The following is a 21,667-nucleotide window of genomic DNA, read 5'->3' as shown; positions in this document are numbered from 1 at the left end:
AAACCTATCCCATTGTCTTTCCTGCCCCCCACCATCTGATTCTCCCCACAGCCGACACAAAGCCACATCACAGAGACAGACAGACCTCCTGAATGCCCCCGGGGGTGATTTTTTTTTTGGATGGGGGGGGGGGGGGGGGGTAAAACAAGGATTTGTCACTCGCATGTTTGTCCTTTAATAAAATCAGAGGCGGCACCAGGCCTCTAGTAGAGGAGGTTTTAAGCCCACAGTTTGATTTACTCTGTGCTCTGATCTGGGCTCCATTAATGGGGGGGAATAGGTGCCATTACGCCTGCATATTTAAAACCACCTAACTGTGTGGAGCAGGTGGTGCACAATGCGTCTTGTTGTTATTAGTTCACAGTAGTCAAGATGGCAGATTTCATAACGCTTTCAAATGGCACATAACAGAGACGCCTCCCAGGACTGCCAAGAACAATTGAGCTCGGAGCCAGGGAAGAGCAGAAGGCTTTACCCCCGTACCTTCTCACTCTAAACTCACTCCCTGCCTCTCTCTGGTCGAAATAATACCCTGGGGAGTGGTTATCAAAGAGATTGTAAATCAATTTGAGAACTTTTTTTCTTTTGTCCTCAGCCTACAAATGAGAAGATTATCATATTGTTAGGACGTAAAATTGGAAACAGTGTATTTTTTTCATTAACTACATTATCTACATTAGCTACTCATTATCTACTCACTTTTATACTTCACTCCAACCATAACATATTTATATATATATATTCATAAATATGTTGTAACTACGAGTCTATATATATATATATATATATATATATATATATACACTCACCTAAAGGATTATTAGGAACACCATACTAATACTGTGTTTGACCCCCTTTCGCCTTCAGAACTGCCTTAATTCTACGTGGCATTGATTCAACAAGGTGCTGAAAGCTTTCTTTAGAAATGTTGTGAGTGTATATGTATATATACTCCCCATTACAACATATATGTATATATACTCCCCATTACAACATATATGTACTCTCCGTTATAACATATTGTATATATACACTCACCTAAAGGATTATTAGGAACACCTGTTCAATTTCTCATTAATGCAATTAACTAATCAACCAATCACATGGCAGTTGCTTCAATGCATTTAGGGGTGTGGTCCTGGTCAAGACAATCTCCTGAACTCCAAACTGAATGTCAGAATGGAAAGAAAGGTGATTTAAGCAATTGTGAGCGTGGCATGGTTGTTGGTGCCAGACAGGCCGGTCTGAGTATTTCACAATCTGCTCAGTTACTGGGATTTTCACACACAACCATTTCTAGGGTTTACAAAGAATGGTGTGAAAAGGGAAAAACATCCAGTATGCGGCAGTCCTGTGGGTGAAAATGCCTTGTTGATGCTAGAGGTCAGAGAAGAATGGGCCGACTGATTCAAGCTGATAGAAGAGCAACTTTGACTGAAATAACCACTTGTTACAACCAAGGTATGCATCAAAGCATTTGTGAAGCCACAACACGCACAACCTTGAGGCGGATGGGCTACAACAGCAGAAGACCCCACCGGGTACCACTCATCTCCACTACAAATAGGAAAAAGAGGCAACAATTTGCACGAGCTCACCAAAATTGGACAGTTGAAGACTGGAAGAATGTTGCCTGGTCTGATGAGTCTCGATTTCTGTTGAGACATTCAGATGGTAGAGTCAGAATTGGCGTAAACAGAATGAGAACATGGATCCATCATGCCTTGTTACCACTGTGCAGGCTGGTGGTGGTGGTGTAATGGTGTGGGGGATGTTTTCTTGGCACACTTTAGGCCTCTTAGTGCCAATTGGGCATCGTTTAAATGCCACGGCCTACCTGAGCATTGTTTCGGGACCATGTCCATCCCTTTATGACCACCATGTACCCATCCTCTGATGGCTACTTCCAGCAGGATAATGCACCATGTCACAAAGCTTGAATCATTTCAAATTGGTTTCTTGAACATGACAATGAGTTCACTGTACTGAAATGGCCCCCATAGTCACCAGATCTCAACCCAATAGAGCATCTTTGGGATGTGGTGGAACGGGAGCTTCGTGCCCTGGATGTGCATCCCACAAATCTCCATCAACTGCAATATGCTATCCTATCAATATGGGCCAACATTTCTAAAGAATGCTTTCAGCACCTTGTTGAATAAATGCCACGTAGAATTAAGGCAGTTCTGAAGGCGAAAGGGGGTCAAACACAGTATTAGTATGGTGTTCCTAATAATCCTTTAGGTGAGTGTGTATATACATACATACATACATACACATACATACATACATACATACTGTATATACAGAAATCTGTACCAACATAAAATACAAGTACAAATCAAATTTTGTAATAATATATTTTTTAAATGTCATTCAGCCAACTGAACTTTATCTTTCATAGTGTCCTTTTGGTGCGTTGCTGGAACTCTGCAGGCGTACGTCTTCAAACAACCAGCCAGATGTCAGGATGGCCTATTCAGACTCATTCATCCTTCAGCACTGTGTATATAATGCCATTTTACACTTACAAGAAAGAACTGGACAAGACACCTTTGTTTCCCAATTGTTTACTCTTAGAGTAATGAAGAGAGGATAAGAGGAGAGGGAAATGAGCGGGCCAAGGAACAAGAAGCTCCTTAGTAATGAGGGTTGATACACAAACTCACAGTCAAGGCCTTGATCACGATCTGCAGGAACACAAGACAACACAGGCACACACACACTAACTCACTCACACAAACACCAATCACACACACACACACACACACACACACACATGTATGCACAAGCACACAAAACTGGGAAAAGCTGAGGGCCATGTTGAAGAAAAGAACCAGCAACATCTGCAGTCTCCGTTGTTGATAGCATAGCTGCCAGCTTGGAGACAGATCACAGAGCCAGGAAGATGCTGGAGTCCAGGCTCTACCTCTTGGCCACCCTCTCTCAGATCCTGACTTCCAAGCCTCCTAGCTACCACCTGTTAGTTAATTTGCAGTGACTAAAAGGACACCCTGATTCTCTGAAGTCAAACTCTCTCTCTCACAATGTCTCCGTCTCCCCTTTCTGTCTCTCACTCAGACACCCCTCCTCGCTCTGCTAGCGACGCAGTCCCTGAAATCAGGACAAAAAGTTCTCCTTTTTCTTTTTTTTTCGAGCTCTGCTTTGATGTTAAGGGAGTTCACACAAACCCTTGTCAACGTTCCATTGCATGGGTCCCCGTGACACAGGGATTGGCATGCTGTTGGGCAATAAGGTTGAAAAACTGAAGTGGAGCAATTCCACTAAAACGTGAGTAAAATAAACAATCCCAAATCATGTACTCCGTAATCTTTTGCATAGCACTCGACTGGCAGCACATCGTCAGTGCAAAAGGTTTTCCTCTGTGGACATTTATACATGACAACAAAGCTGCAAACTTCCCGGCTTTATTTCTCTCCTCTCTTGCTACGGCATACGTGAAGTTTCCTTGTGGTCCACTATTAAAGTTGAACTCCACCCATGTGGTGTTCCAGTGGAAGAAAACCTGCTTTTTTCGTGTCAAAATAGATTTTTCTCTGCTACTCTAATAACAAAAGTAAATTTTTCAAAGTCTTCAGTAGCCCAAAGCAAGCTTGAAATCCAAGGATTTCAAAGTTGTTTTACTGTCTTTATAGTTACAATGCAACAATCTCAACGGGTGAAGGCAAAACAAAGCTCACATCGGTATCTATAAAAAAAATATATATAAGAAAACCTCACGTAGGTATATAAAGTCTTGATAGCTTGTGCGACTTGAAATCAATACTATCCCCTTAAGCTGGAAAGTGTATCTTTGCGCAAACAAAAGAAAAGGTATTTTTGCCCCCCCACTTCTCAAACCATTTGAGGTATCAAAAAACAAGATAACCTCAGAAAAAATCTGAAAATGCCCTCAAACAGTTCCAAAATGGCCCAAACTTTCCCGCAGCAGAAAAAAGGCAACATTTGAACAGCCTGAACAAACTACAACGCTGAAACCAAAAGTCAAGAAGGAGCAGATGTCTTTACAGTTGGTAGTGAACTTGAGCTGTTATATCGAATTCTACCAAGCATCCTGTCTCTTCAATTATACCTTCTTTCTCTCTTCCCTCCATCCTGTCTTACTTGAGTAGAGTGAAGGTGTTAAGGGAATCATGAGGGGCTCTGTATTCCATTATGCAGGTCTGTTCCTGTGCTGTCGGCTGTATCCTCTTCACACTTCATATTGCATCTCTGCCCTCCAAGGCTCTTATAAGCTCACACACACACACACACACACACACATATACAGAAGCGCACTCTCTCAACTTTAGCAGCTCAAATACAACCTGTGGCAGGTGTAATGTTAAAAAAACACCCCAGTTACTGTCTCCAACCCCCCCCCCCCGGGCCACCGGATCCACAAATGCTGCTACTTGCCTGCAGGGTGTTTTTTTTCTTCTTTCCTTCCTAAATGGTACATCATTCCCTACATAGTGCTCCAGTTGTGACCGTAGCCTTGGGGCTCCAGGGGCGGGTGGTGAGGATGTTTTCTGGTGTGCAGCCTCCGGCCCCAGGGCCCGTAGTCCATTACAGCTTCACCCGCGTGCTTTGGCTGGACACTGGCTGTTCTCTCCAGCGGGCCTGTGTACGTTACGCGTATGCCGTTCTCCGTTGGGTTTGCATGTATGTGTTCGAGGTCGGCGCGGCTGGTAGGCCGAGATATAGGACGCCTGTCTGGGGGGGGGCTACGAGGTAAAGTGGCGTGTCAAGTCAAAGAGATGCAGATTCTTGTACCGAACTGGTGTAGCTGGGTGAGCGGCTCTATGTTACACTGTTCAATGATAGGTGCCTGGTTAACAAGCGGTTTCTTCATGTCGCTTCATTATTTTATTTTTTTTGTGTAGTCTGTTGATTTTGAGGAAAGTATGACAAATCTTAATGTTGGCCTGGACAGGCGTACGATTATAAACGGCTATACGTTCAACACCCCATGAATTATTTTCACAACTCTTGTCTCTGAGCTTATTTTTATATTCAAGCCCACACACACACACACGCACACACACACGCACACACACGCATACATGCGTGAAAAGAGCCATGAAAATGAAAGTCGACACTGACCACACAGACAGCCCACATCGCATCCAAAACTGAGCCGTATAACTCAATAGACACTGTACGCGTCCTCTGACCCCCACATGCATAAATCATGAGCAAGCCCAGTTGGTACCTGTGTGGATGTGTACATGAGGGAACTGGGAGATGCGAGCTCACTGGAGCTCGGCGCTTACATGAAAAACGCTGCCTGCGCACTCAGGAAAGAGCAGCCAGCGAGTACCGCGCGGAGAGCGCTGAGGCCCGGCTGAGCCTGGGAGGCCTGACCTGGTGTGTAGGCTACTCGCCGTACCTCAGAGGCAAGGTTGGGGGTTGGAGTGAACACTGTTGGCTATAAGGTGAGCAGCTGTGCCATACCGCGGATGAAAAAGAGAGCATCAGAAGGCTCGGTGTGTGTGTTTTTGCACGCACACGCTTCCTGTACGCGTGCCTTTTTGCGTGCGTTGATGTGTTTGCGTTTGTGTGTGTGTGTGTGTTCAAACTGTAGGACATTTTTCTGCCTGCAGCCATTTCCTCCCCGTCTACCCATGCAACCTGAATCGCTTTAGAAAGGAACTGGAGTGCATGCAAGTGAGATAATCAAGTAAATCAACTGTGTTCTGCAGGAATGGATCTCTCTCTGTCTGACACATATTAAACATATTAGAATCAGCGGGGAAGCAAATATAAATACATAAATAAATATATATATATATATGTACATGCAGTAGCAGTAATCTACAATGATTTGGTGGTCTGTGCATATTTGTGTTGAGAGAGAGAGATGGAGGGGAGAGGGAGGAGGATGGGGGGGGGGTGGGTGGACGCGGAGAGGAACGGTGAAAAGAGTGACCGAGAGAAAGAAAGGGGAAAAGAGATGTTCACTGCCAGAGCATGAAAGAGAGAGAAAAGAGAGACATAGAGAGAGAGAGAGAGAGAATGACAGCGAAATATAGAGAGTGTGATTGGATTGGACAGATGGGTAAGTGTGGAAGGTGTGAAGCACAGAGACAGAGAGAGAGAAAGGTGAGGCCAGACACTAGGACCATGTGTTGCTGTGCAATGGTCGCCGTCATTAGCATGCGACAGCTCCTTCTCTCCCTCCAAAAGCGATCATTTTTCTCCCCCCCCCCCCCGAAAAAAAACTAAAAGAGGGGAAATAGACCGAAAACAGTGAATGAGAGAAGGATGGTGACTAGGGAGACCAGAAAAAGCAAACAGGCAGAGAGGGATTGAGAGAGGAAGGGAAAAAGTGACTGAGCAGAGGCCTTGTTCTCATCCCTCTGAAGTTGTTCCTCGCCAACACGTGGTGACCTATGCAACACCTTTACCAGGCCAGATGGTGGAGACGCGGGCGGCGAGAGTGGCAGAAATCTGCCAGAACAATCTGCTGCTAGCAGGTGTCAGCTAATTGTCTCCGAGGCTCAGGCAACAATGAGCACGCCATCGCTACCTGAGTGGAAACAAATATCTTCATTTACCCCCACTGCTCGTCAAGGGAGCAGGGCCTCCAAGAGAGGGAACGTGAATGAGCAGCCAAGTAAAGAGAACATGAAGAAAGAGAAGGGAGGAAAACGGAGAAGAGAAGAAAGGGAAAAGAGGAGAAGAGGGAGGAGACCCAAGTGGCGCTTCGTCTATCAATGGAATGGTGTTGTGTCCCCAAGTACTAGCTCCTCAATGGAAAACACACACACACACACGACAATGCATGACAAAGTTTATTTTTTAGAAGTGACAAGACGAAACAGGGTCTGTGGTTTAGGTTTATGTCTGTGGAGAATGATGCCTTCGTTCAAAACCGTATGCAGTAAGACACAGTGCCGGTGTTGTACATGTTTGAATTCCCCTGTCCAGTCCATTTCACTACACCTCAATCAGGTTGTGGGGACACAGTAACTCCATTATGCGGTAGCCAATGTGTTCAACCAGACATCCATACATGTTCCCTCGTCGACAGTTTTTACATCTTTCAACAATGACAAATAGAGAGACGGGGGGAGAGATGGGGAGAGAGAGAGAGAGAGGGAGGGAGAGAGGGAGGAGAAAGCTGATCTGGGATGCAGTGGGAGGCATTTTCCCCATTGCACCCATACAAACTGAACCATTGGTTCACACATGAATAGCTACCAACATTTCACATGTTACTATAGTCTGATTTATTCTGGCCGAGGTTTGTCTTGCTGCTTCATGGACTTCAATGCTTCCATTGTGTATTTGGAAGAACACAAAAACAGAGAGACGAGAGATGAGATGTGTGTCTGACAGCAGAGTGTAACACAACTACCAAATGAGACCGTCAGACCAGAAAGAGGCGAAACATATTCCAGTACACTTGTCAACCCCTATGTTTTAGTCTTGTATTAGGTTTTGGTACATGAAAATATTATTCCAATATTCGTACACGTACACACACACACACACACACACACCCACACACACCACTGTGAGAGAGCAAGGTCTGATCTATTTTTAAATCTACACAAGGAGGGAACTTGGTCTTTAAAAGCATCCCCAGACTCCGATTGATCCCTACCCCGCGCTCGCCTCTTCCCATGCTTGAGTCCATTAAGGCTCACTACTGTGTGCAATGCATGTTACAGCGGGAATGTTAGCATAACCGTGCCTCACTCCTGCTCCCGCCAGGCTCCCAGTTCCACACCATAAGAAACCAAATCAGGTTAGAGCGTGCTGCGTCTCAAAATACTCCCGTAGAGATCTGAGTTCTACTTCACTATCTGTTCCTGCGTCCCAAATGAAAGCTTATTAACTACATAGGCCACTACTTTCATGAGAAAAAACCTGTTTGGCCTTGCTCAGAAGTAGCGTACTATATAGGGAACACAGTGTCATTTGGAACTCAGTCTATATTTAAGGCTTTAAAGGCGGAGTGGCCTTGGTAAGGACCTAGGGGGAAACCTAGTCCCCTCTCTGGTCCTGGACTCCCCTCTCCCTCTCCTGGCCTTGTGCTTTTTAATCTCACTGTTTCTTTCCAGTTTGACTTTACATGAAGCTTGATGAGCATCCGTCCCTGGGATCAGCTGGAGGTGATCGCTGTGTCGCAGCGTTGCATTGTTCATCCAGGGTCTTTGTGGTGTTTCGGGCTGCGGATCGAGGCTGGGGTGGCATTAGCGCCTGGCGGTGTCCAGTATCCTGGATGAGCAGCCTGAGTGTAGAGCCTAAACGTTTACCTCCTGACACCTCCGAGGTTAGCCACACACTGTAGTTTGTGACGAGGACGAAAATGGAGAGTGTCATTTGTCGTAGGTCATTCAGTAGTAGTCTTCTTATTAATATTTACATAGGCATTTTCCTTAGAGAAATATGTTACTAGAATTTCAGTATAATAGAGCCTATCCTAAATAGGACTGCCAGTCCTTTCACAGTATATACAGCACTCCACAGCTGAGAGGCCTTGTGAGAGTGGACAGGGACAGACTGACCGCAGGTGTGACCACGGAAGACACAGTAATTGCAGTCAGCCCCCCCCCCCCCCCCCTCATGTTCCCGTCCTGCTAGCCGGGGGCTAGTTGAAAGCCCCATCGAGGCTGTCTCCCGTGGTGCATTAAGTATGGGAAGCCCCCACTTTGTTTGCCCCACATTCTGCCATGAATGCTTGCAAGCAGTAGAAGCCCAGTTGTCTGTCTTCTGTCAGTCGCACAGCACTGGCCAAGGAGCAGTGCTATGATCAACGTACCCAATCAGCAGCAGACCTGGGGATGACAACAACAAGCCTTCATTGGTTAACTGGAATGCCACGTCTCCACCAGCTGTTCAACTGGTTGCTTGGTAGTCATTAGGCACATCTTGTTCTGGAGAAAGAACTACACGAAAAAACACAATATTATCATGGAAATCTGTAAATCTGTTGAAACCGGATTGAATTATATATTGTTTTAAATAACTTTTTCTGACCTCTGCAGCAGATGCTGGATTGCGTTTTATTGTTAGTCAACTGAATCATGAGGCATTACCGAAGCTTTATATTCCTAATTTCCTTTTTGTACGTGTGGGTGTCGTTTTACAGACGGCACAGTGAAATGTGTTGATCCAGCTATTTAACAGTGTTTTCTTTTTATATGACAGGGTTTATAGTGCGTTGTGTTGTAGCTCATTCCTCTCCGCTCCTACAATACCCAGCCATGTGTAATTATAGCAATGTCGGAGAAGAGCAGCGAGATGGAGCAATAGGTGAAAAGGAAAATCCACAGGCACACTTGATTTATGAAGCCCGGCACTGTATCAAAGTCCTAATCTTTCCCGCTTACCTTACCCCCGGGCCAAAGTTACAGGAACACATGCCCATGAGTAGAGCTAGGGTTGAGCCCGTCCTCTGCCCCCAGTCTGGCTGTAGGACTCAGGGAACAGGCGGAGCAAGGAGCTCTGAACTCAACTAGCCACTGCTGGAACGCGGCCAACAGAGTAAGAGCATCCCAAAGGTCCCAAATGTAACATGTATTATCAGTTTAAAAAGAGAGTAAGTACTCTGTGATATGAATAACACAATATGCCTAATATGCATAGCCGGCTGTGATCATATTCTATCTGGTGTTGTTAATATTACGAAAACACAAATCTTGCAACAACGAGAAAATCCGGAAAAATATGTATAAAACTATATTTTGGGTAATTGAAGTATGATGACTGCACCATAAGCTCAGTGGGCCGACCGCACAGCTGTCTGTGGCCCTCCGCTCTGTTGGAGACGGATCTGCGTGTTTAACTGTTTATCCTCGTATTACCTACACACACATTAAAGCAAGTCAAGTGCATCATTCCAATATGTTGTCATCTGCTCCCTGCAATGCACAGGTGCTGTGTTTCTGAGGAGAGCACATCTGACGAGATCCACTGAAATGTAAGGTCAAGCCCAGGAAATGCACAAAAAATAAATAAATGTTGAAATGTACCGTTCCAGTGTGTTTTTGGTCCCAATTCAGAGTTTTTCAGTTTCTATATTGATATATATCTTTTGATATTTAGATCTATATTTTTGTAATCGCAGATCTACAGTAATTTGCATGTTATTCTAACTGATGTTTGGTTTCAAACGGGTTTTGTTCTTCAGCTACACTTCAACACTAATAGGATAAATATTGACTCCACAATCAAATCCTTGCATTCACGACCAAGCTGGTGATTCTCATGAAACCAGTTAAAACACGTCCTTAGCAAATTTAGTTACCAGACAATAATGCATCTGCAAAAATCAACTATTATTCAAAAAACTAAGATGGTTCCTCAATCCATTCCTGCATTAAATCCTTAGCTGACTCATAATGGTTGTCTGCTACTCTTTGCTGACTGAGCTAAGACCTGCCATTATCATTACCACTATGCATGTTTCTCATTACCACACACTTCTTGTCCTGTTTCAGTAATAATAACCTTAATTTCAACAATCATAGTGACCTCATGTTAATGTATAGGGACTTTCTGTTACGTTCGCCTACTGGATTCCATTCAATACTGAAATAAATCTGAAATACGTTACAACTCTCGCTTTCTTGGGCGCATAATATGCCAGCTCTACATACTGTACCTAGAAATGGCTCAAACTTTGTTTTACTGAAAGCTCTGGATTGTTGTTGCATTCAAGCCGACTTTCAGGGGTAGGAAGCCGGGCCAGACTTGTCCCTGCACAGTAGCCTCCTGACAGGACCTCGTTAACGGCGGAATAAACAGTCTCCTGGTGAGCAGGCAGGGGTACAGCCAGAGGTGAACCCGAAGATGATGCTTTGGGAGAAGAACATGGAGCTGGAGAGGAGGCAGAAGCAGAAAAAGAAGGCAGAGAGTGGACGCCATGCAAGCCTTGCTTCCCTCATCCCCATTTGGCCAATTCCTCCCAAACCACCACCGGGTGGCCATCACAGAGACAGTGTTGCTTCCCTGTCACAGCAGTGTGTTGTGTGTTGATTACACCCTCACCCCCTCACACCCACCACCAGGGCCCTAAACACTGTTCGCCTGTTGACTTCAGACCTGTCGCACTCACCCCCACGATCATGAAGTGCTTCGAAAGACTGGTCCCAACCCACTGTAAGTCCTGCCTCCCCCCGACATTGGATCCTAACCAGTTCACATTCGGATCGAACAGGTCTACGAAGGACACCATCTCCACAACATTACACTCTGCCCTGAACCACCTGGGCTTAACCAACCCCTCTCTCTGCCGGCCTGTCTTCCAAGATCCTTGTGAACTTGTACTGCTGCACAATCGAGGGCATTCTGACTAACTGTGTCACAGCGTGGTTTGACAGCTGCTCTGTGGCCGACCGGAAGGACCTGCAACGGGTGGTGAAAACCGCCCAACCATCATAGTCCACCAGTGCAAGCAGTGTCTGCACAGAGAACGTAGCATCGTCAGGGACCTTTCACAACCATGTAACATACTGTTTGTCCTCCTACCATCAGGCAGGCGGTACAGGTCTTGTTGTTCCCGCACCAGCAGGCTCAGGAACAGTTTCTTCCCGGCTACTGTAACTTTCTGAACTCTGTACCTAACACTAACCATGCCTTAGTGCTTAGTACTGCCTCTCAGGGACCTTGATGCACTACTTTCTTTGTACAACTGGACTCTGACACTGCTTTGCAAAGTCTGATGAGGACGTCTTCAGTTGCTACATGTATGTCTACCTCGGGAACCTCATTGCTGCACTTATGGTAATACTGTACTGTACTGTAATACTCAATGACAATAAAGTTGAATCGAATCAAATCTAAACACCAAACCAATGTCTTTTCTCTGTCTCTCTCCCTATTACAATACATACAGGGCCTTCGATAAGTTTTCTAACCCATTCACTTTCATCACATTTTGTTGTGTTTAAAAAAAAATATATTATTAACTACTTGCTTTTTTGCTATTTACTATACATAATACCAATAATGACAAAGTAAGAAATATTTTTTCTGTACTCTCAAGGCATATGAAAATGCAATTAAAAGATGAATGTGAGGCAAATGTAGTGTCACCTTTTATTTCTGCCTGTCACAACACATATATGTTTCACCAACTAAGAATAACAGCACAGTCTTCAGTCACCGAAACGCGAACTGACTAGCAATTTTAAATTCATTACAAGAGCATGAACAGAAATATATTATCTTGTCTGACCAGAAACAATAAGGGCCTGAACACCCAGCGATACATCTGGCAAAATCAAAGTACCACTCATCACCTGGCTAATACCATCCCTAAGGTGAATCATTGTGGTGGGAGCATCATGTTATGGGGATGCTTCTCAGTGGCAGGGACGAGGACACTGGTCAGGATTGAGGGCAGGATAAATGGGAGAAATTAAAAAGAAGTCCTTGAAGAATACTTGAACCAGAGCACATTCATTAGTACTTCAGACAGGGATGAAGCTCACAACAAAGACAACACTGGAGTAGCTTTGGGACTGTGAATGTCCTTGAGTGGCCCAGCCTAAGCACAGACTTAAACTCCACAGAATTTATGTGGGGAGACCTGAATGTTGCAGTTTACCAACACTCCCCATCCAATATGACATAGCTCCAAAGGATCTTCAGGGAGGAAAAAAGACCCAAAGCTGTGATTGCTCTTTGTCATTATGTGTTTTGTGTGTAGACTGTACCAAAATGTATTTGGACAAAGGGGTCTGAATAATTTCCAATGGCACTGTATGTATGTAAAAAAAGTTGGAATGCATTTAGATTTAAAAAAAATAACACATATTGATGATATACTGGTTTACTGAATCTCTGATGGAGATATGTGCAATTTTTAATGGCAAAGTGTGTTATAGTACTGCTATAACCATTTTTGCAATACACCAATATTTTGGAAAATATTTCTGTTACATTTGCTCCATCAATATGTGGTATTACTCAGGCGTAGCTATGTGCCAAATAGGGTAGAACTTCTGTTGTTTTCCGATGAAAGCATAAGTGCTTCCTGATGAATGTTTTGCATGAATTGTGTGTCTATATTGACAACTGTATTTGGACAACTCATCAATCTACTTGGGCAAAAACGCACCGCTGATGGACTGTATTTTGAACGTGCAGACTTCCTAAAGCTAATGCATCCCCTGACTGATGTTATTACTGTTTTCCAACATTTTTCTAATTTAGATTTAATCTAGTGATTGCTCAAGGAAAGAACATCAAATAATTTCTACTTGGCTAACTGACAACAGTACGGTCTTTCACAAACAGATTACACCAACAAATCGCTTTATTATCATTGCATCCTACCTTTTTACATAACCTTATTAAAATCACCACAGACTTCCATTTTATATGCTAGTGTTGAAAGTGTGACTCATCAGCAAGGCATCTCATTTGAGTATGAAATTAGCACTGGCTAATGAACAACAATGTGGACACTCTGCCTGCTTCTGCCTGTGGCCTTCGCCCCAGTCTGCATGTGCACTTCTCAGCTACTGTTACAGTGGAAGCATTTGTACATTTTCTGGTCACTAAACATTCAAGAGCAATTGTGAATGATCATCGCTTTGCTGCGTTCGCTTCGCGGCCGACCAGTCGCCTTGCAGCGCGTCATGGCCCTGATGAATTTCCATTTGCTAATTGGTAATGCAGCATGATCGTTCTGCTTCCGAAGTGGACGTTATTAAAATGTATGGCTGTCAATCTGTTGGCCTTTGAGCTGAGCTGCTTAGCAAATCACCGATGATGTTGGGACCTTCGCCGGGTTTCATTAGGCTTGAAATCAAACACGCGATTTTAGGATTGACCTTTTATAACCGATGGCTTGTTTGGTCGAAAAAGAGGTTGTGTTTGCAATTCTTTGTTTTCCCTCTTTCTTATAATGTCATCTATTGCCAGTACGCTTTTTGTAGGTCAGAAGTTTAACTATTTCGACTAGGCTGACACACAAAATGCAACTCAAATTGACCGAATTTGCCATGTTCAATCTGAATATAATGCATTAGGGATCTGTGAGTTGCATGACAATGCACTGTGAAAGACAGGAGTAACACCGTCATGGGAGACAATACCAGGTCCAGTGCTCACTCTAGCAAATTAAGTTACCTCACTGACACCTTCCAACTCCAGTGACTACAACACATTGATTCACAATAGCATTTTGTAAAGCATTTTAAATAATATAGACCTTGTTTTCTCGTGGCATCACCCATTGACCCCCCCTTGACTGTAGGGAATTCACACAACTCAATTGTTACAACACAGCAAAGTGTTTATTCCTATTAGTTGGCTCCCACACTCAGATATGATATTGACCCAGAATGCGTTTGAATCTCTGATCGGTGATCACAAATTACAGTTGGCATATAGATACTGTTGGCTGCTTTCACAAAGAGGAAACATCAGTGAATCTTGTGGGGACATGCAAAAAACAACCTAAGAAATCAATAAGGTCTAGTGGAGATGTTAGGTAAGTTGTCCCTAACGCCTGCTTTGGGGACAGTGGCTGTTGTTTAATAGGACTCAGCTCATTCAGATCAATGAAATGGAGCATTCCCATTCCGTTTTTTGAATCAATGGTTTTCTCTGATATAACAAGAACTCTACTGACTCCTGTAGAGGTGCAATTAAATTGAAGGTGTAGTCCAGGATCTTAGGAACAGAGAAAAAAGATTTGTTACATATCATATAACAAAATGTATAGTAGAAACCTAATATTTCATAGTTCACCAGGAAACAAACTATTTGGAGGGAAAAATCCACCCAAAGGTTTATACTGGGGGAAAGGAGATAATTTTAATTATCTGGACAAAGACAGGTGAAGAAATTGAGAGGAAAATAAATGGAAAAAGAAGGGGGGGGGGAGAAGAAGAGAGAGAGAAATAAAAAAAAAGCAAAAGGTTGAAGATAGAGAGGGAATGTGTGTGTGTGAAAGTGAATCAGAAAGAGAGAGACGCAAGAGAGAGAGAGAGAGAGAAAGAGCCGCATAACATGTTCAGAATGTCAAGAAAGGTGTCAGCTGATTAATTTGACCCTGGTTCTCCTCTTAATCTGCGGCGGTATCTACACAGCACCTCCTCGGCCTCCAACCCCCACCGCCCCACCCCCCCCGTGGAGCCTCTGCCCTCCCAGGTATGACTAACTGTTAGCCTGTTCCTGTGATTCCTCCGTCATTTATCTTGCTCAGCTATGCCGGCAGGCTGGCTGCACAGCACGACAGCACACAGTGACAATAATTTGCACTGATCGGCCCCCTCTGCCTTCCCCGCTGTTACAAATGCCCATCGATTATCATGCAGCACTGCTATTGACTGACCATGGCTCACGCGTCGCAGACGGCACCAACTTCCTGTTTCACAGCGTTCACCTGTTTGCCTAAGCGGCTATGGAGTGTGTGAATGTTGGAATATTCTTGGTTCAGGGCTTGGCCATATTGGTTTGCGACGTCGTTTTGGATACACTTTGGAAGTTATCACAAAGGGAATGGTATTGCAATGCAAACATTCACAAGGTGCTTTTGATTTGTAAATAATAACAGTGATAAGTAACCACACTCCTGCACAATCCTCTTCTGTATGACTCTGTCAACAGTGTGCATTCGCCAAATGAACTGTGTATAATATTGATGACCGGCGTTTAATCAGCCCTATTGATTGGTCCTGTTCTGGGGCTTGGGGAGAAGGAGCGTTAAAAACAAGAGAGAGGGTTTGATTCCCCTGTTGGATGTGTATTACCAGGAGCCCCTGCTCCCCAGTTCCTCCCCCTGTAACCCGTCTGGAACGCCATTGTGCTTTTGTCAATCAATACCTGGAGCAATTGCTCAAATTAAAGGGGGGGGGGTAGGTTTGTCTGACGCATCTTCACCAGTATTCCGGCTTCACGTTGCTGATTCTGGAGGTCTCAGAGCACTTATGTACGATGTGGCGTCTGAAGGTGTTCACAGTCGAAACAGCGTGAGCCCCTAAAACACACGCTGATCCTCAACACTGCAGACATAAAGAACAGAAATACAACGTGCGGGAAAAGGTTTGGACCGACTTGGTTGTTGGACAGCTCCGATAATTCTGTTGAATCGTCCGAGGCCCGCGCGCTCATTGGCTAACGTCATCACCTGCCTGATGTCAGTGGCTCTGTCTTTTCGCTCTCCACACCTCCAACACCTCGACCGTTGCTTGGTCTTTTTCTCCTCGCTGAGCTGCCTTGCTGAGTTACCATGTTTCACAGATCTCAGGTTCTAAATGTCAATGTTTGGATATGGGCAAATTGAAGGATTTTCTCTTCCCCTTTTCAAGCCACCACACCGTAGTCACCCCTGGAACACCTTTGAAGTTGGCAGTTCGAAGCGTATCAAGGCGGGTGTGTAAAATCCTCTGCCCCTGACGTTCCAGTCATTTGGTGTAATTGGCCCTGTCTAACCTAACATAGACTTGTAGCCAGGACAGGCAACTGGACTTTATTAGCAGGCTACAGTCACAGACAGGTTGGTTGGTTTGCTGAGGGAATTATGTTCACACACACAAACACACACACACACAAACAAGGTACATCATCAAACAGACAGCCTGTCAAATCCCGACCGGGTAGGTGTACAAATTGTACTTTTGTTTGGAAAAGCAATTACAAATGGAACATGTTGTGTAATACAGACAGAACCAAACAACACTGTTACAAAAGGAACGTGTTGTGTAATACGAATGGAACCACAAAGAACCGAACAGCAAGCCAAATCCGGCAAGGCTTGCGGCCACAATTTTACATGATTATGAGTCGACTGCTATTCAAGACAATCCATAAAAACAAAACAAAGTTTGTCCTTCAGCATTATTAACTGTCATTTTACGATGCACCTTTAAAAGTATAAAAGCAATAAATCCCCTCTCCTATCTTCTTTTAATGACCTCTTTAAAATGTCTGCTACTCAATTACCAGTAGGATGAGAATGCCAGGTTATTGTACAGCAGCGTCTTTTAGAGTCTACCTGAGCCCGAGCATTTTATGTACGCTGAAATCACAGGTGCAGGAATGAATTCACTGAACGACAACATCTCACTGCTCCTTTAAAGTACATTCACACTGTCTCTTAGATCTTGGTTATCATGGCAGTCTATAATGAAACCCTGTTTGTCCAGATATGGAAACGTATCATTGCGTAAAATAGTTGTATTATGACACATTGGAGAACTTCCAGCATTGCTATGCCTAGTTTAGCCTGCGCTCATGTACAGATGGTACTGCTATATGTCAATTCAAACCTGTTTTCCCAGCTCTTGCCAGCAGCTGAAATGAGTGCCACTGTCGTACAGTTTAATCTGTTCTAATAGATGCTAATGTAGAAACACCTGTCACATGGGATGGCTCAGTACAGCGCTCCCTGTAATATAATCCTAAGAAGCTTACACATGGTAATGCCAGGTATTTCACGAGTAAATACGCATATCTGCGCTCACATAATGTTGTATGAAAGTTCAGGAAATTTGGGCACAAACTGTATTTATTTAAGAACGCATTTATTTATTTTTCATTTTCGCACAATAGGCCATTTAGGATACGTATTAAACCAGCCCAGATATAAAATCACACCAATCATATACATTGTAAACACATTACACAAATAATTTCTCACGGGCCAATTTGCACAATATTTGTTGACACACTTTCCAGATTAGCTGGGGTCCTTACTGATGCTTGGGCACAACTGATGCTCTGCTTATCATTTTTATGCATTTCATTTTTAAAACTGCTCCCCTCCTTCCACACCTCCCCTCGCCCCTCCAGCTCCCGTCCTCCCCTCGATGACAGCCGGACCCGTAAATGAGTGAGTCTTCACCTGACAAAGCCACTGGGGGCTTTGCTATTTTGAAACCTCTAAGAAGCTCATTAAGCTACGGTGTGAATGGCACCGTCTCCTCTTAGGTGATGCTACCGGCTTCCGCACCTTGCTAACCGCACCAGCCAGTCAATTTTATTCACTGTTAAACCAACGGAGATGGCGTGGAGAGAGATCAGACAACGGATCCCTCCCATTCTTTCTCTCCATTTTGATCCTTTTCCTTTCCCTCCATGTCAGTCCCTGGACGATCACCTCCAGTCTCAGTTGTCAGGCTTGTTAGTCCTTCTGTCTGACATTGGGCCATCAAGTTAGCAGTGGATTTCACTGCGTTGCAGTCATGTAATATCATATTGTTTTACGTCTCCAGCGAAGAGAGAGAGAGAGAGCTGTTGTAGTAGACTCTTTTAGTCTCTCCTCCCACCTCTCACTGGCTGTTGTAGATTTTTGATTAGACTTGAGAATACAATCTTTTGCCTGAGTGCCAATTCCCATTGCAGGAATCACACGCCAATGAGACATTGACGGATGTCTTTTTCTGTCTACCGGAGAGCTTGTTGACGTAGCGGCTCTGACATGTTGTACTCCAGCTACGTCCCTGACACACACACACTCCAGCTACGTCCCTGACACACACACACACACACACACACTCCAGCGCCGTCTCTGACACGGGCCGCCTGCTGCCAGAGCCGAGCTGCGTGCCGCTCAGCGCTGCTCCGCCGTCACCGGGGAGCATGCTGGGATACGCTGCAGTGATTCACCTATTACAGCTGGTTTCATAGACGTGTCAGTCCCCCCCACCCCCCCGCCTCCAAACCTCCCTGCTGTACCATGTACACCTCCCGCAACACTGGCTGCTGTAAAACAGCAAAGGGAATGGGAGGAGCGCAGCAAAGCGCCTGTCCTGTCAGAGCAGATGTAGGTAACAGACAACAGAGGGGAAGTAGAAATAAAAGTCCTGTGTTATCTGCGCCACAGCTTAGACGTTTGAAGAGATGTCTAAATCTACCTTGTACCTTCCTCCCAGAGGCACAATAGAGAGATTAATATGAAATGCTGCTCACGACTGAACTGCTACTCAAAGTGAACTGCCAGGTAGGCAGAGTGGAAGGAGCAGTCAAACTTCTTATTCCCCTCCACAGCAAACACTTATCGGGTGTTAACAGTGCTGTAGTACAGCCAGGTATGTCTTGGTGCTTTTGAATATGTGCCCATTTCCCTGGCATTAATCCGTTCTTAAGCCTTTAGTAATCTAATTAACAACTATTTCATATGGAAGCTAACCACAACCCACTTCAGTGACTGAGAACACTCCCAGTCTCTAGGCCCTGACGCCATAGTGTCCAGGCAGTAGGCTCAAATGACTACATTAGCATGAATATTTTAACCAGACCAACCTTCCATACCTTATAAAACAAGCTGACTGTAATTTACAAGTCTTCGTAAACCAAAGCAAGACAACTATTTTCAGGCAGTGATGTGATTTGACGCATCCATCGTAAAAAAAAAATTCTTAACACACGGGCTGGTTTGTTGGACACACTATTTAGCCAAATCAACAAAAAGACGAAGAAAATGTCCACTAATGATCAGACGGTTACAGCTAAAGGACAAAATAACTGAAGTTGCTTGGCTAAAAATGGTTTCTCTGGGACATGGCAAAATGTATTGTAAACATTAGTCCCTGTTGGCTGGCTGAAAAAAAAAGGATTGAAAAAGCTTTAACAAAAATACAGATTGAGCTATCCCCAGTGATTTAGGTTGACAGGGTGTTTTAGTATGTGTTTTTGCCTGTATAACCTTAGCTTCTCGCTATGCTACACAGTCTCTCGGGAAAAGTTCTGGAAACATCTGAAGGAATGAAAGTCTCTTGTGTGTGATAGAAGAAAAGTGATTAATTTGGAAGTGTCCACAATTACACTTTTTGTGGAAGTAGTTAAATGCCTGGATAAGCATTGCCAGTCCCAGACAATATGAAGCAGTAATTACTACTCTAGAAGATGCCATTCTGTTCTAGTAGTCAGCTTTATGCATGCAGAATATCTATCTATCTATATATATGTACAGTGGATATAAAGTGTACACACCCATGTTAAAATGCCAGGTTTTTGTGATGTAAAAGAATGAGACAAAGATAAATCATGTCAGAACTTTTTCCACTTTTAATGTGACCTATAATATGAACAATTCAATTGAAAAACAAACTGAAATTTTCGAGGGGGAACATTTTTAAACAAAAACCTTACAATAACCTGGTTGCATAAGTGTGCACACCCTCTTATAACTGAGGTTGTGGCTGTGTTCAGAATTAACCAATCACATTCAAGCTCATTTTTAATAGAAGTCATTACAGACCTGCCATCATTTAAATTGACTCTGATTAATCACAAATACATTTCAGCTGTTCTAGTAGGATTCTCCTGACATTTTCTCAGAGCAAAAGCCATGGTCCGCAGAGAGCTTCCAAAGCATCAGAGGGATCTCACTGTTGAAATATATCAGTCAGGAGAAGGGTACAAAATAATTTCCAAAGCATTAGATATACCATGGAACACAGTGAATACAGTCATCATCAAGTGGAGAAAATATGGACATTACCAAGAACTGGATGTCCCTCCAAAATTTATGAAAAGAAGAGAAGAAAACTGTCAGGGAGGCTTTCAAGAGGCCTGCAGCAACATTACAGGAACTGCAGGAATTTCTGGCAAGTACTGGCTGTGTGCCACATGTGACAACAATCTCCCGTTTTCTTCATATGAATGGGCTATGGGATAGGGTGGCAAGACGGAAGCCTTTTCTTACAAAGAAAAACATCCAAGCCCGGCTGAAGTTTGCAAAAACAAACTTTAAGTCCTCCAAGAGCATGTGGGAAAATGTGTTATGGTCTGATGAAACCAAGTTTGAACTTTTTGGCCATAATTCCAAAAGGTAGGTTTGGCTCAAAAACAAAGAACACCATACCCACAGTGAAGCATGGTGGTGGCAGCATCATGCTTTGGGGCTGTTTTCTTCAGCTGGAACTGGGGCCTTAGTCAGGGTGGAGTTCACCTTTCAGCACGACAACGACCCAAAACACACATCCAAATCCACGATTAACATTTTGGAATGGCCCAGCCAGAGCCCAGACATGAATTCAATTGAACCTCTGTGGGGTGATCTGAAGAGGGCTGTGCACAGGAGATGTCCTCGCAATCTGACAGATTTGGAGCGCTTTTGCAAAGAAGAGTGGGCAAAAGGGTGTGCACACTTATGCAACCAGTTTATTGTGATTTATTTTATATTTTTCTCAAAGATTTCAGTTTGTTTTTCAATTGAATTGTTCAGATTATAGGTCACATTAAAGGTGGATGATTTATCTTTGTCTCATTCTTTTACATTACAAGAACCTAGCATTTAAACAGGGGTGTGTAGACTTTTTATATCCACTTTTTATATACATACATAGCTGTGCAAAAAAAATTACTTTGTTAACTGATAATTCATTCACCAAATGTTTACTTTGATTATTGTTATTCAATTAAATTGTTAATTTATAATAATATAATAAAATGTAAAGGAAGTTAGCGATACATTTTTATGTTTATTTTTATTATAAAAACTGTAATTTGCACCTAACACATAAAAAACCTTTAACAAAGTGTGAAAAATAATCTTTGGACTGAAGCTACAAATTGGATTAGACTCTAAAAGGTGTATTTAATAGGTTTTTGGGTCAGCGGACTTGCGTTAACTGAAGTTAAATGTAACAGAAGTTAATTAGTCCGATAATGATTTTCACAGTTAACTTAAACGTTAAATCGTAAAAACAAATGTTAACTTCATTAATTAACGATTAACTGATTAACAGTT

This window comes from Esox lucius, chromosome 22 (genome assembly GCF_011004845.1).
Source record: "Esox lucius isolate fEsoLuc1 chromosome 22, fEsoLuc1.pri, whole genome shotgun sequence".
Classification (NCBI taxonomy): Eukaryota; Metazoa; Chordata; class Actinopteri; order Esociformes; family Esocidae; genus Esox; species Esox lucius.
The sequence above is the reverse complement of the archived record's forward strand: the minus strand, read 5'-3'. Positions refer to the sequence as shown.